This window comes from Rhineura floridana, chromosome 2 (assembly GCF_030035675.1).
Source record: "Rhineura floridana isolate rRhiFlo1 chromosome 2, rRhiFlo1.hap2, whole genome shotgun sequence".
Lineage (NCBI taxonomy): Eukaryota > Metazoa > Chordata > Lepidosauria > Squamata > Rhineuridae > Rhineura > Rhineura floridana.
This window is the reverse complement of record NC_084481.1, coordinates 166,394,546-166,406,739: the sequence shown is the minus strand read 5'-3', so window position 1 is coordinate 166,406,739 and position 12,194 is coordinate 166,394,546. Positions and strand designations below refer to the sequence as shown.

At 43.9% G+C, this 12,194-nt stretch overlaps 1 protein-coding gene across 3 annotated transcripts in view; it reads right to left on the bottom strand.

Moving 5' to 3' along the window:
* ZNF106 (zinc finger protein 106) overlaps positions 1-12,194 on the bottom strand; it is a 72,242-nt gene that overhangs the window by 59,190 nt on the left and 858 nt on the right. The gene's annotated exons all lie outside the window — the stretch shown is intronic.

Here is a 12,194-nt window from a genome sequence, read left to right as displayed (position 1 = left end):
CAACGTGTTTGGATAGATTACAGGATATTAATACTTTAAGTCCCCAAGCACAGAAATATTTTCCTAGAAACAAATGTGAGGAGTCAATATTCAACCACCTTTAAAATGGGATGCAAACCTCCGCATAACAGCTACTATGTAAAGAAAGACAACATAATCTGCCATTATTGGAATGCATATATTCATCTTCCTTGCACCATTTTTCAACACTTACTGGCAGTTATATGCAGGAATTGATAGAAAGGAACATTTGCCAAATATAAAACATAGAGAAGTACCAAAGTAACTGAGGCAGACCTTTTATAAAGAGACAGCCATCGACAATCTACCCAATAAAATTCTCCCAGTTGTGTGTATGTTACACTGGGAAGTGTCTCCCATCCCAAGCAGAACCTTTTAAGCCTTTATGCAGGGGGGAAAAGACTCGACAGCCATAGCATAGCATGCCTATAACGATTCCAAAAGGAAAAGAATGATGTTCAAGATCATTGCAGTCAGGCAGCAAAATCGTAAGCATCTCTTTAAACTTCTGACACTTATTTTAATATTAAAAAGAAACTTGCAAGTACTCTTAAAAGCAGGAGGTGCTAATCCTTACATAGAATACTGTGGATTTCCTTGTGGGCTATAATCTGCTCTATGGTCCTAACACCCTATGCCAGTATTGCTTTGTAGTTTATGAATTTATACTCTCCGTATGTTTAGGATATTGCTTAAAATTGGCTCAACGTTTCTGGAATTCATTGAACAGATGGGAAGTCAAGTACTTAATAGGGTCAACAAGGTCACAAGAGAAGGCCTGACTTTTAGCATCAGTTAGCACACTCCATTAAAGTGACTTTTACCAGGCAGATCTAAAATTACACCTGCTTTGGTGAATTGGAATATCAGTAACTATACATGATCACAAGAAGAGTTCAAAAGGCTTCCATCAGCTGTCCAATCAGCTGCAGCCACTTATGAGAGAGGGCTAAAAATACTGTCTGAATTCAGCTTCTATTGGCTGTCACTATGAGAGGCAAGAACGGGGGGGGGGGTTTGCAAAGGGACTGCTCAGACTGCCCTTAACAAGGCAACAGGCTCTAGTCTAGAATGAAGATTCTCAAGCTCCTCTTAATGTCACCAGGGGAGCAAAATGCCTCTAGAAAAAGAAAAAGGAATGCAGCAGGGCTCTCATTCTGCTTCTGAGCCAGGTGATCCCACTCATCCCACTTACCTGGTAGCTGGGACACCCCATCAGGGAGGCCCTGGGAGTGTGTGCCACACCCCCTTGGACCCAACAGGCAGGGCAAGGAAATTAAGAGCCAATTAGACAACAGGAGCAACACTAGGCTGGTTCAAAAGAGAAGCAAGGGAAATTTGTAAAGAGGGTAGGACCCCAAGGGCAGGCAAGGAGAGGAGGCAGAAGGGTGTCATTTCCCTATGGGGGGGAGGGAGAAGAAGAATCTTGACCCCAAAACTGGTAATTTCACTGGGGGAAAGCAGTTATCTGAGCACCAAGAATCCCCTGCACAATCAATCCCTGAAACATATAAAACATTTATCTACTGGAATGTCTTCACCAGGGGGTGCTACATAGGAAGTTGTCTTCGGCAAAGGCAGCTATGGAGCTTTACATGAGTGACTTGCTCATACAACCCTCCCTATGAAACTTGTTTATTTCATTTGAAATAAAAGATTCCCCTTTCCTGCTACATCTCACTCCTGCTCATGCTTCGACAGAGATATTTTGAAGACTGAGATGGGTTCAGGCAAATCCTACAACCTGTCAAAACATATACAAGCTAGCCCGTCTCCCCAGCACTCACACACATATGGCAAGTGTAAAGATGGACCTTGCTTGCATACACTGCAGAGCTGCTGGTGGTGTACAATCCTTCCTCCCCTACCATGCTGAGGGGAGTTTGTCTGAATATCCCTCCAGGCACTTTGTGACTGCTTCTGCTTTGATGACACAATCAATTATTTTAAAAAATACCCATTACATTCTTCTCATTACTGTTAAGTGCAAATCTTTGTTAGGACATTTTCTCAGGGTACAACTGAGTTAAAGGCCCACGTACAAGCTACTTTAGACATGTTGATGGATGGATGGACTGCCTTCAAGTCAATCCCGACTTATGGCGACCCTATGAATAGGGTGTTCATAGAAAGCAGTATTCAGAGAAGGTTTACTATTGTCTCCCTCTGAGGCTAGTCCTCTGCAGCTGGCTAGGGCCTGCTCAGCTTGCTATAGCTGCACAAGCCAGCCCCTTCCTTGTCCACAACTGCCAGCTGGGGAGCAACTAGGCTCCTTGGGACTATGCAGCTTGCCCACGGCTGCACAGGTGGCAGGGAACGTAACTCCTGAGCCACTCACTGTGGGGGTGATCTTTAGCTGGCCCCTGACACCCCGCTTGACACGAGCGGGGATTTGAACTCACAGACTCTGGACTCCCAGCCAGGCTCTCCTCCCCACTGTGCTATACCAGCCAGGCAGACAAGTTGTTAAAGACTCTGAATTGTAACAGCAGCAGGAACTATCATTCCACTACACAAGTGGAATCTGCCATGCGCTATTCCACTATACATAAACAAATCTTCAAACCCTTTATTTCATTTTGTCCATCTCCATGTTTACTGAATTGTTTGCATTCCAGCATTTCAGTTCGCCTTATCCTTAAGGTAGCAACACATTATAAAAAACTGAAATAAGGAAGAGCCGTAAAGCTCTTTGTTACTGAAAAAGTTGCAAGACCCAGTGAGTTGTACTAGACATACCCAAGAATGTTCTTTTAGAAATGACAGTACAAAATAAAATAAAAATAAATAAAATATGCAACAAATACACATTAAAAAATTTTTTAAAGCAACAATGGCAAGAGATTACATACACAAATTACCTTAGTAGGCAAAAGCCTGACTGGCAAAAACTTTTTTTACCACCCAGTGAAAGTCAGCTAAAGAGGGGGCCATCTGAACTTTATGGGCCAAGATATTCTACAATATTGGTGCAGTCACTGAAAAGGCCCTAATTCTTGGCATCATCAACAACGCTTCCACTATAAGTGGAGCACAGAGAAGGGCTTCTTCTTCTGATCTAAGAGCAGACAGCATAGTATGGGAGAAGGCGATCCCTCAAGTATCCTGGGCCCAAGCCCTTACGCCTTTAAAGCTTAACACCAACGTTTTGAATTGTGACTGGGAGCAAATTGGCAGTCAGAGCACACGTTGCAACATAGGTATAACATGGTCCTGTGGTTATGCGGCCACTAAAATCCTTGCTGCTTCCTTCTGGATCAACTGCAGCTTCCGAAGACTCTTCAAAAGGTAACTCCACCTAAAGCACATTACATTTTGCTGTTCCAGAGAATGACCAGGGCTTCAACAGGATCACAAATTGAAGCAGCAGGAAATTCTCCTAGGGTCATCAAGAAACCATTCGGATCCATCTTGCTCCAAAGGTGGATCTTTTCTATATGTCCTACTCCCACATTTCTGCAGTTGTGAGGAGCTTGTTAGTCTAAGCCCTGACAAAGGGACCACATCTCCATACTTGGATCCTGCTATATGAGTGGACTCCAATATCCTGTGGGACAGCCACACGGTTGTTATGGAGGCAGAGCCTCCAACCCAATACCACAATGCTTTCTAGGAAGTAGTGAGCGTTTGCCTAGGACTATGTAAATGTGGATTCAAATCTCTACTCAAGCATGAAGCTCACTGGGTGACTTTGATCCAGTCACTCTCTCTCAACTCAACCTACCTCACAGAGACGTTGCAAGGATGAAACGGAGGTGCGGAACCATGCGCACCACTCCGAGAGCCTTGGAAGAAAGGCAGGATATAAATCTAAGAAACTATCTACATGAGTAAATGTTCTAGTGTCTATCCCAAGCAGTATACCACCTAGTGGGGGGAAAATAGCCATAAAGCCTGCTTCTGTGCAGTCCACAAAACCACAATTCATACACCACATCAGAATCTCTGTGCTACGCATAGAATTGCCAAGCATCACCTGTCCCTCCTAACTTCACAGGACAGTATCAACCCAGAAGCCATCACCCAAAAAGTTAATCCTGATAGCCCCGTCCACCACTGCTACCTCCTCCAGGAACTTGCTGAAGCAGCTTTAAATGAGAACCATGCCACACCACAAGAATAATCTCTGTCCACTCAATCAACCAGACCCAAAATCTTGTCTGAATTTGTGCGCTGAGAACAAATAGCAGTTTTGTTTCTCAAAGAAATGTTTGGCTGCACCACAGAGATAAGAAACAATTCTTCTCTTTCAAGGGACACAGGAAGCTGCCTTATATTGAGTCAGACCATTGGCCAATCTACACTGACTGGCACTGGCTGTCCAGGGTTTCAGGCAGGAGGTTCTCCTAGCCCTACCAGGAGATGCCAAGGATTGAACCTGGGACCTTCTGCATACAAGGCCACTAAGCTATGGCCCTTCCCAATAAGGCAAGGGTTTATTGGGCAAGGCAAGGGTTGCCCCACCAACAGGCAAAAGTGTTACTTTGTTCACAGGTACCCTTCCTCACCCATTCCCAATACCACCTAGGATCTAACTGAAAGTAACTGCAGAATCTGCTTAAGAGGCTGGATGCTTGGCACACTTCAGTATTCTGCCACACTATTATACTATGGGAATCACTTTCCAACCCAAACTGGATTTGGGCTCAGTAAGATGTTTTCTTGCAGAAAGGCAGCATTGCTTTAATACCCAGAGGAGCATGTGGCCATCCTCATTTCCAACAGGAGAGGCAAATGAAGAAGATGGATAGGGGGAGGCATTTGCTTTAATGATAGAACAGGTAAAAGGCTTGCAGCTTGCAAGGAAGCAAGCTGATTAGTGGATTGGGAGGGGGGAGAAAGAGCCCAACTTCAAAACACTGCAAATACACCTTCTGTGATGGTGAACCTATGGCCTCCAGCTGATGGACTCCATCAGCCCCATTCAGTATGGCCAATGGTCTGCAGGGCCACAGGAAGTGTATCTGTAATGGGCCCAGAGCCAGCAAGGGGCCCAGACTGTAAGCTCTTCAAAAAAAGAAGAAACACATCTCTAGCCCCTTTAGAATGAAAGCTCTGAAGCAAAATACACAGGCACCATTAGACACAATTGCATTGTGAGATAAGAGTTTGCTACCACCTTCACTGTTTTTAGCCAAATGTCATATCGGATCGTAACACTTGACAATAAATCCTCAAATGAAGATGCAGACCTCCTAATGACCAAAGACACAGATGAGCACACGGAGTCCTCCTGCGTCAGCACTGAAGACCCTGGTATCCTGGGAGGGCCTTCCCCAGGCCTGCCTCTAAGGAATACCAGGAAAGGACCCTCAGCTATGTCAAAAGGGGAGGTCAAGTCACTTCCTAGCCCTCTAGAGCACCAGAGCCAGAATGTCCAAGCCCAGGCAGCTGATTGATGACAGAGCATAAACCTCTAGAGCAGCCTTTCCCAACCAGTGTGCCTCCAGATGTTGTTGGACCACAACTCCCATCAGCCTCAGCCAGCATTGCGAATGGTCAGGAAGATGGGAGGTGTGGTCCAACAACATCTGGCGGCACACTGGTTGGGAAAGGCTGCTCTAGAGTAATGGGCTCCTCAAAAGTAATGGTACTCCTCAAGAGAAAGGGCAGTTGAAGGCTGCCAGTTGCTGAAACAATGTACGCCATTCAGCTCCCTATTCCTAAACCTGTTCTCTGCTCTACTAGATCACCTCAGGTGCTGGCCCTGACTCTTAATGCTGCCACTGGATTACGTTTTGACTCAGATCTGACCTCTTGTGCCTGACATCAGCTTGACCTTGCTCTCTGGACTCCTCATGCTATGGTACTTTGTGTGGGCCAAAGCCTGTAGTGGATTTTATTAGGGAACATTTGCCTGCCTAATTCATAGACCAAAACCTAATCTGGCCTTAGTGGTGGCATCAGTTAAGTGAGGTCAGCTGTGACTGATGAGTTCTAGGGGAAAATGTCAGAATCAAACAAACCTAAGGAAAGATCTAAAAACTGCTTCAAAATGAACCCGGATGTCCTTTTTCCAGACAACAGAGAAGAGACTTCCTGGTCCATTTTGAAGCCATTTTTGGGTCTTTCTTCATGCCTGTGTCACTAACATTTTCTCTCTAGATTCAGACAATGGAGAAGGGCTGCCAGAGTAATTGTTTTTTAGTCTTTCCTGGTAGAGAAGTGATTGCTGCCCAGAGAAAACAATTTAGAAATCCAGGATATTAGTGTAGCCAACTAGGCAGCAGCATGTCTACCAGGAGTGTAGTCGTCCAGGGTCTTAGGAGAACTTAGATCCCTTACTTTTTAGGGAGCCAGGTCCCAGCAGGGTCCCTAAGTCTCCAGCGCTCTATGAGCCAATCAGCATGAAAAGGGAGTGTGTTAGCTGCTGAGAAGAGTCTAACTTGCTCCCCTGTACTTTCCTGCTGATTGGAGGCAATCAGAGTGAAAGGAGTTCCTATTAGTTCCTACTTCAAAATGTCAAGTTGTGGACAGTGAGAATTCTGTAACAGAAGAAGAAACAGTGAACCCTGATGACAGCACCCCATCATCAGAAGGCTATTTTCACCTGCCTTGCCCCACCCTCTAGCCCTGGAAGCCTTCAAATGCAGCTTCTTTCAGAAGACTTTCTGGCCCTTTGGGTTGAGCTATGGGGGTCAGGGGGATAGAAAAGATTTTTGTATTAGCTTGGGGGTTAGTTTTTAAATATTTTTGCTTTGGCTTTTTTGTTGAGCTTTATTCTCATTTATACTTAGATGTATATAATTTTTTTCTTAATGTAGTAGCAATATACTTTTTATTATGTGTTGCTGTGTTACAGCATTTGGACTGTTTGTATGAACCGCTTTGAGCACATGTGTATTTGTGGAAAATGCAATATATAAATTGAATAATAACAATAATAATAAATCTACATCATCAAGCAGTTTGGTAGCAGCAGGAGATAAACGTGCAGACACTGAATTCAGCAATTCAAGCAATATCTCTGACAGTGAGAAAGGACCGTCAAATGGGGACAGTGATAGAGAAGCCAAAAGTAGTATTCAGACCTGGCCAGATTATTCTATAATCTTAGAAAGATGTATAATCTTAGAAGGGGCTGTAGCTGTGACTATTATCAAGGGACCCTGCACTTCTGAATGTGCCATTACCCTTCTGATTGTCTACCCAAAAGCAAAAACAGCAGCAAAGATGGGAGTTTATGCTGTAACTCAGGTTTAACTTCATGCAAAAAGATTTTTGGGGTGGTGGATGTAAATATCTTAAAAGTTACCCTGCTTACGCAAATAAAATCCATTGTGTCCACCATTCAGGAAAGCGCTATCACTCAGTGATAGAGCACATGTGTTGCATGCAAAAGGTCCTAGGTGCAAAGCCTGAACTCTCCAGGCAGGGCTAGGAGAGATCCCTGTCTGTAACTCTGGAGAGCTGCTGCTAGTCAGTATAGACAATACTGAGCTAGAGGGACCAATGGTCTGACTTAGCTTATGTCCCTAAGTATATCCATGTTGCATGGGGTGGATACCTAAGCTCTCTCATCTCCCCTAGGCTTAGAAAGGCATTCACCTTGGTGAAGTTTTCCATCAGCTCTCCTAGATGGCAGATACCACAAGACTCCCTTGGATGAGCGCCTTTGCCCCTGTGGTGCGGGCAGAGTGGAATCTGTTGCACACGTTCTTTTAGATTGCCCTTTTTACCAGGATCTTCGCCTCTTAATTATATCTCCGATCATCCAATCAATCCCAGGTAGGGATTCCGCATTTTATGCTACCTATCTTTTATCAGACACACATCCCTAAACAACAAACAGGGTTGCGAGATTCTGCGCTGCAGCAATTGCCCACTGTAGAGCACTGCTAGCTCAATTGCCCACACAACCTTGAGAGCTGGTCTTTTAATTATCTTTGATTTCACTCCTGCAAATGATTGTCATTTTAAATTGTTTAGTATTAATTGTGTATTTTGTGGCTTTGTACTGGTCTCAGACCGTAAATAAATGAACTTTGAATATGGGGTGGATATTGTAATTGAGAAAGCATGCAAAGTAGGCCAGTGTTGATATTAGTATTTCAGTGGGGAGGGTAACTTACAGAGTAGGGTATAGCAGTGCAGTGCAGTGCCATGTTATCTGGCCTTTTCGTGTATTGCTTTGTTGTCCTTGTTTCCTTATAGAAATGCAGTTGGAGAGCTGTTGATTGTAGCAGCTACACCAGAGGTTTACAATTTTAAAATAATAAAGTAAATAAATGGTATGCAACATAAAATAATAAGAGTCCTCTTAGGCCAACTGATGGCAGAAGCTCCCTGGCCTGGGCTTCCTCACTTATGCCTTCTTTCAGGATACATATGTTTTAAGTAACCCCAGGGAAGTTGAAGGAGGGTTGCCCCAACAGTTCTCTGAGATCCTTGATGGTTCATCATCAGGAGATGATAGTACCTGCACCCTGGCCTAGACTTCCTCCCTTCCCATGAACTACCCTGCTCAAATGATGGCATGGAATAAAAACCAAATCAAGACCCACTAACTGCTAAGGACTGCTTTCCTCCATATGAGCCTACCTGGCAATTTCACTCATCATCTTAGGCCCTGCTGTGGATTCCCCTGCTGTCAGAGCTAGTTCAGCTGTTTTGTTGTTGTTATATGTGTTCAAGTCAATTACAACTTATGGTGATCCTATGAATCAGCAACCTCAAATAGCATCTGTTATAAACCATCCTTTTCAGATCTTGGAAGTTCAGGTCTGTGGCTTCCTTTATGGAATCAATCCATCTCTTGTTTGGCCTTCCTCTTTTTCTACTCCCTTCTGTTTTCCCCAGCATTATGGCCTGTTCTAGTGAATCATGTCTTCTTGTTATGTGTCCAAAGTATGATAACCTCAGTTTCATCATTTTAGCTTCCAGTGATAGTTCTGATTTAATTTGTTCCAACACCCAATTATTTCTCTTTTTCGTGGTCCATGGTATGCACAAACTCTCCTCCAACACCACATTTCAAATGAGTTGATTTTTCTCTTATTCGCTTTTTTCACTGTCCACCTTTCACATCCATACATAGAGATCAGGAATACCATGGTCTGAATGATCCTGACTTTAGTGTTCAGTGATACATCTTTGCATTTCAGGACCTTTTCTAGTCTCTCATAGCTGCCCTCCCCAGTCCTAGCCTCCTTCTGATTTCTTGACTATTGTCCCCCTTTTGGTTAATGACTGTGCCAAGGCATTGATAATACTTGACAAGTTCAATGTCCTTGTCAACTGTAAAGGTACATACATCTTCGGTTGTCATTACTTTAGTCTTCTTGATGTTCAGCTGTAGTCCTGCTTTTGTGCTTTCCTCTTTAAGAACATAAGAACATAAGAAGAGCCTGCTGGATCAGGCCAGTGGCCCATCTAGTCCAGCATCCTGTTCTCACAGTGGCCAACCAGGTGCCTGGGGGAAGCCCGCAAGCAGGACCCGGGTGCAAGAACACTCTCCCCTCCTGAGGCTTCCAGCAACTGGTTTTCAGAAGCATGCTGCCTCTGACTAGGGTGGCAGAGCACAGCCATCATGGCTAGTAGCCATTGATAGCCCTGTCCTCCATGAATTTGTCTAATCTTCTTTTAAAGCCACCCAAGCTGGTGGCCATTACTGCATCTTGTGGGAGCAAATGCCATAGTTTAACTATGCGCTGAGTAAAGAAGTACTTCCTTTTGTCTGTCCTGAATCTTCCAACATTCAGCTTCTTTGAATGTCCACGAGTTCTAGTATTATGAGAGAGGGAGAAGAACTTTTCTCTATCCACTTTCTCAATGCCATGCATAATTTTATACACTTCTATCATTTCTCCTCTGACCCGCCTTTTCTCTAAACTAAAAAGCCCCAAATGCTGCAACCTTTCCTCGTAAGGGAGTCGCTCCATCCCCTTGATCATTCTGGTTGCCCTCTTCTGAACCTTTTCCAACTCTGTAATATCCTTTTTGAGATGAGGCGACCAGAACTGTACACAGTATTCCAAATGCGGCCGCACCATAGATTTATACAACGGCATTATGATATCGGCTGTTTTATTTTCAATACCTTTCCTAATTATCGCTAGCATGGAATTTGCCTTTTTCACAGCTGCCGCACACTGGGTCGACATTTTCATCATGCTGTCCACTACAACCCCGAGGTCTCTCTCCTGGTCGGTCACCACCAGTTCAGACCCCATGAGCGTATATGTGAAATTCAGATTTTTTGCTCCAATATGCATAATTTTACACTTGTTTATATTGAATTGCATTTGCCATTTTTCCGCCCATTCACTCAGTTTGGAGAGGTCTTTTTGGAGCTCTTCGCAATCCCTTTTTGTTTTAACAACCCTGAACAATTTAGTGTCGTCAGCAAACTTGGCCACTTCACTGCTCACTGCTAATTCTAGGTCATTAATGAACAAGTTGAAAAGTACAGGTCCCAATACCGATCCTTGAGGGACTCCACTTTCTACAGCCCTCCATTGGGAGAACTGTCCGTTTATTCCTACTCTCTGCTTTCTGCTTCTTAACCAATTCCTTATCCACAAGAGGACCTCTCCTCTTATTCCATGACTGCTAAGCTTCCTCAGAAGCCTTTGGTGAGGTACCTTGTCAAACGCTTTTTGAAAGTCTAAGTACACTATGTCCACTGGATCACCTCTATCTATATGCTTGTTGACACTCTCAAAGAATTCTAATAGGTTACTGAGACAGGACTTTCCCTTGCAGAAGCCATGCTGGCTCTGCTTCAGCAAGGCTTGTTCTTCTATGTGCTTGGTTAATCTAGCTTTAATCATACTTTCTACCAGTTTTCCAGGGACAGAAGTTAAGCTAACTGGCCTGTAATTTCCGGGATCCACTCTGGATCCCTTTTTGAAGATTGGTGTTACATTTGCCACTTTCCAGTCCTCAGGCACGGAGGAGGACCCGAGGGACAAGTTACATATTTTAGTTAGCAGATCAGCAATTTCACCTTTGAGTTCTTTGAGAACTCTCGGGTGGATGCCATCCGGGCCCGTTGATTTGTCAGTTTTTATATTGTCCATTAAGCTTAGAACTTCCTCTCTCATTACCACTATTTGTCTTAGTTCCTCAGAATCCCTTCCTGCAAATGTTAGTTCAGGTTCAGGGATCTGCCCTATATCTTCCACTGTGAAGACAGATGCAAAGAATTCATTTAGCTTCTCTGCAATCTCCTTATCGTTCTTTAGGACACCTTTGACTCCCTTATCATCCAAGGGTCCAATTGTCTCCCTAGATGGTCTCCTGCTTTGAATGTATTTATAGAATTTTTTGTTGTTGGTTTTTATGTTCTTAGCAATGTGCTCCTCAAATTCTTTTTTAGCATCCCTTATTGTCTTCTTGCATTTCTTTTGCCAGAGTTTGTGTTCTTTTTTATTTTCTTCATTCGGACAAGACTTCCATTTTCTGAAGGAAGACTTTTTGCCTCTAAGAGCTTCCTTGACTTTGCTTGTTAACCATGCTGGCATCTTCTTGGCCCTGGCGGTACCTTTTCTGATCTGCGGTATGCACTCCAGTTGAGCTTCTAATATAGTGTTTTTAAACAACTTCCAAGCATTTTTGAGTGATGTGACCCTCTGGACTTTGTTTTTCAGCTTTCTTTTTACCAATCCCCTCATTTTTGTGAAGTTTCCTCTTTTGAAGTCAAATGTGACCGTGTTGGATTTTCTTGGCAATTGGCCAGTTACATGTATGTTTAATTTAATAGCACTGTGGTCACTGCTCCCAATCGGTTCAACAACACTTACATCTCGCACCAGGTCCCGGTCCCCACTGAGGATTAAGTCCACGGTTGCCGTCCCTCTGGTCGGTTCCATGACCAACTGATCTAGGGAATAGTCATTTAGAATATCTAGAAACTTTGCTTCTTTGTCATGACTGGAACACATATGCAGCCAGTCTATGTCCGGGTAGTTGAAGTCACCCATTACTACCACATTTCCTAGTTTGGATGCTTCCTCAATTTCATATCTCATCTCAAGGTCTCCCTGAGCATTTTGATCAGGGGGACGATAGATCGTTCCCAGTATTAAGTCCCTCCTGGGGCACGGTATCACCACCCACAACGATTCTGTGGAGGAGTCTGCCTCTTTTGGGGTTTCGAGCTTGCTGGATTCAATGCCTTCTTTCACGTATAGAATACGTTCTATAGAATACGTTCTATATAAGACAATTCT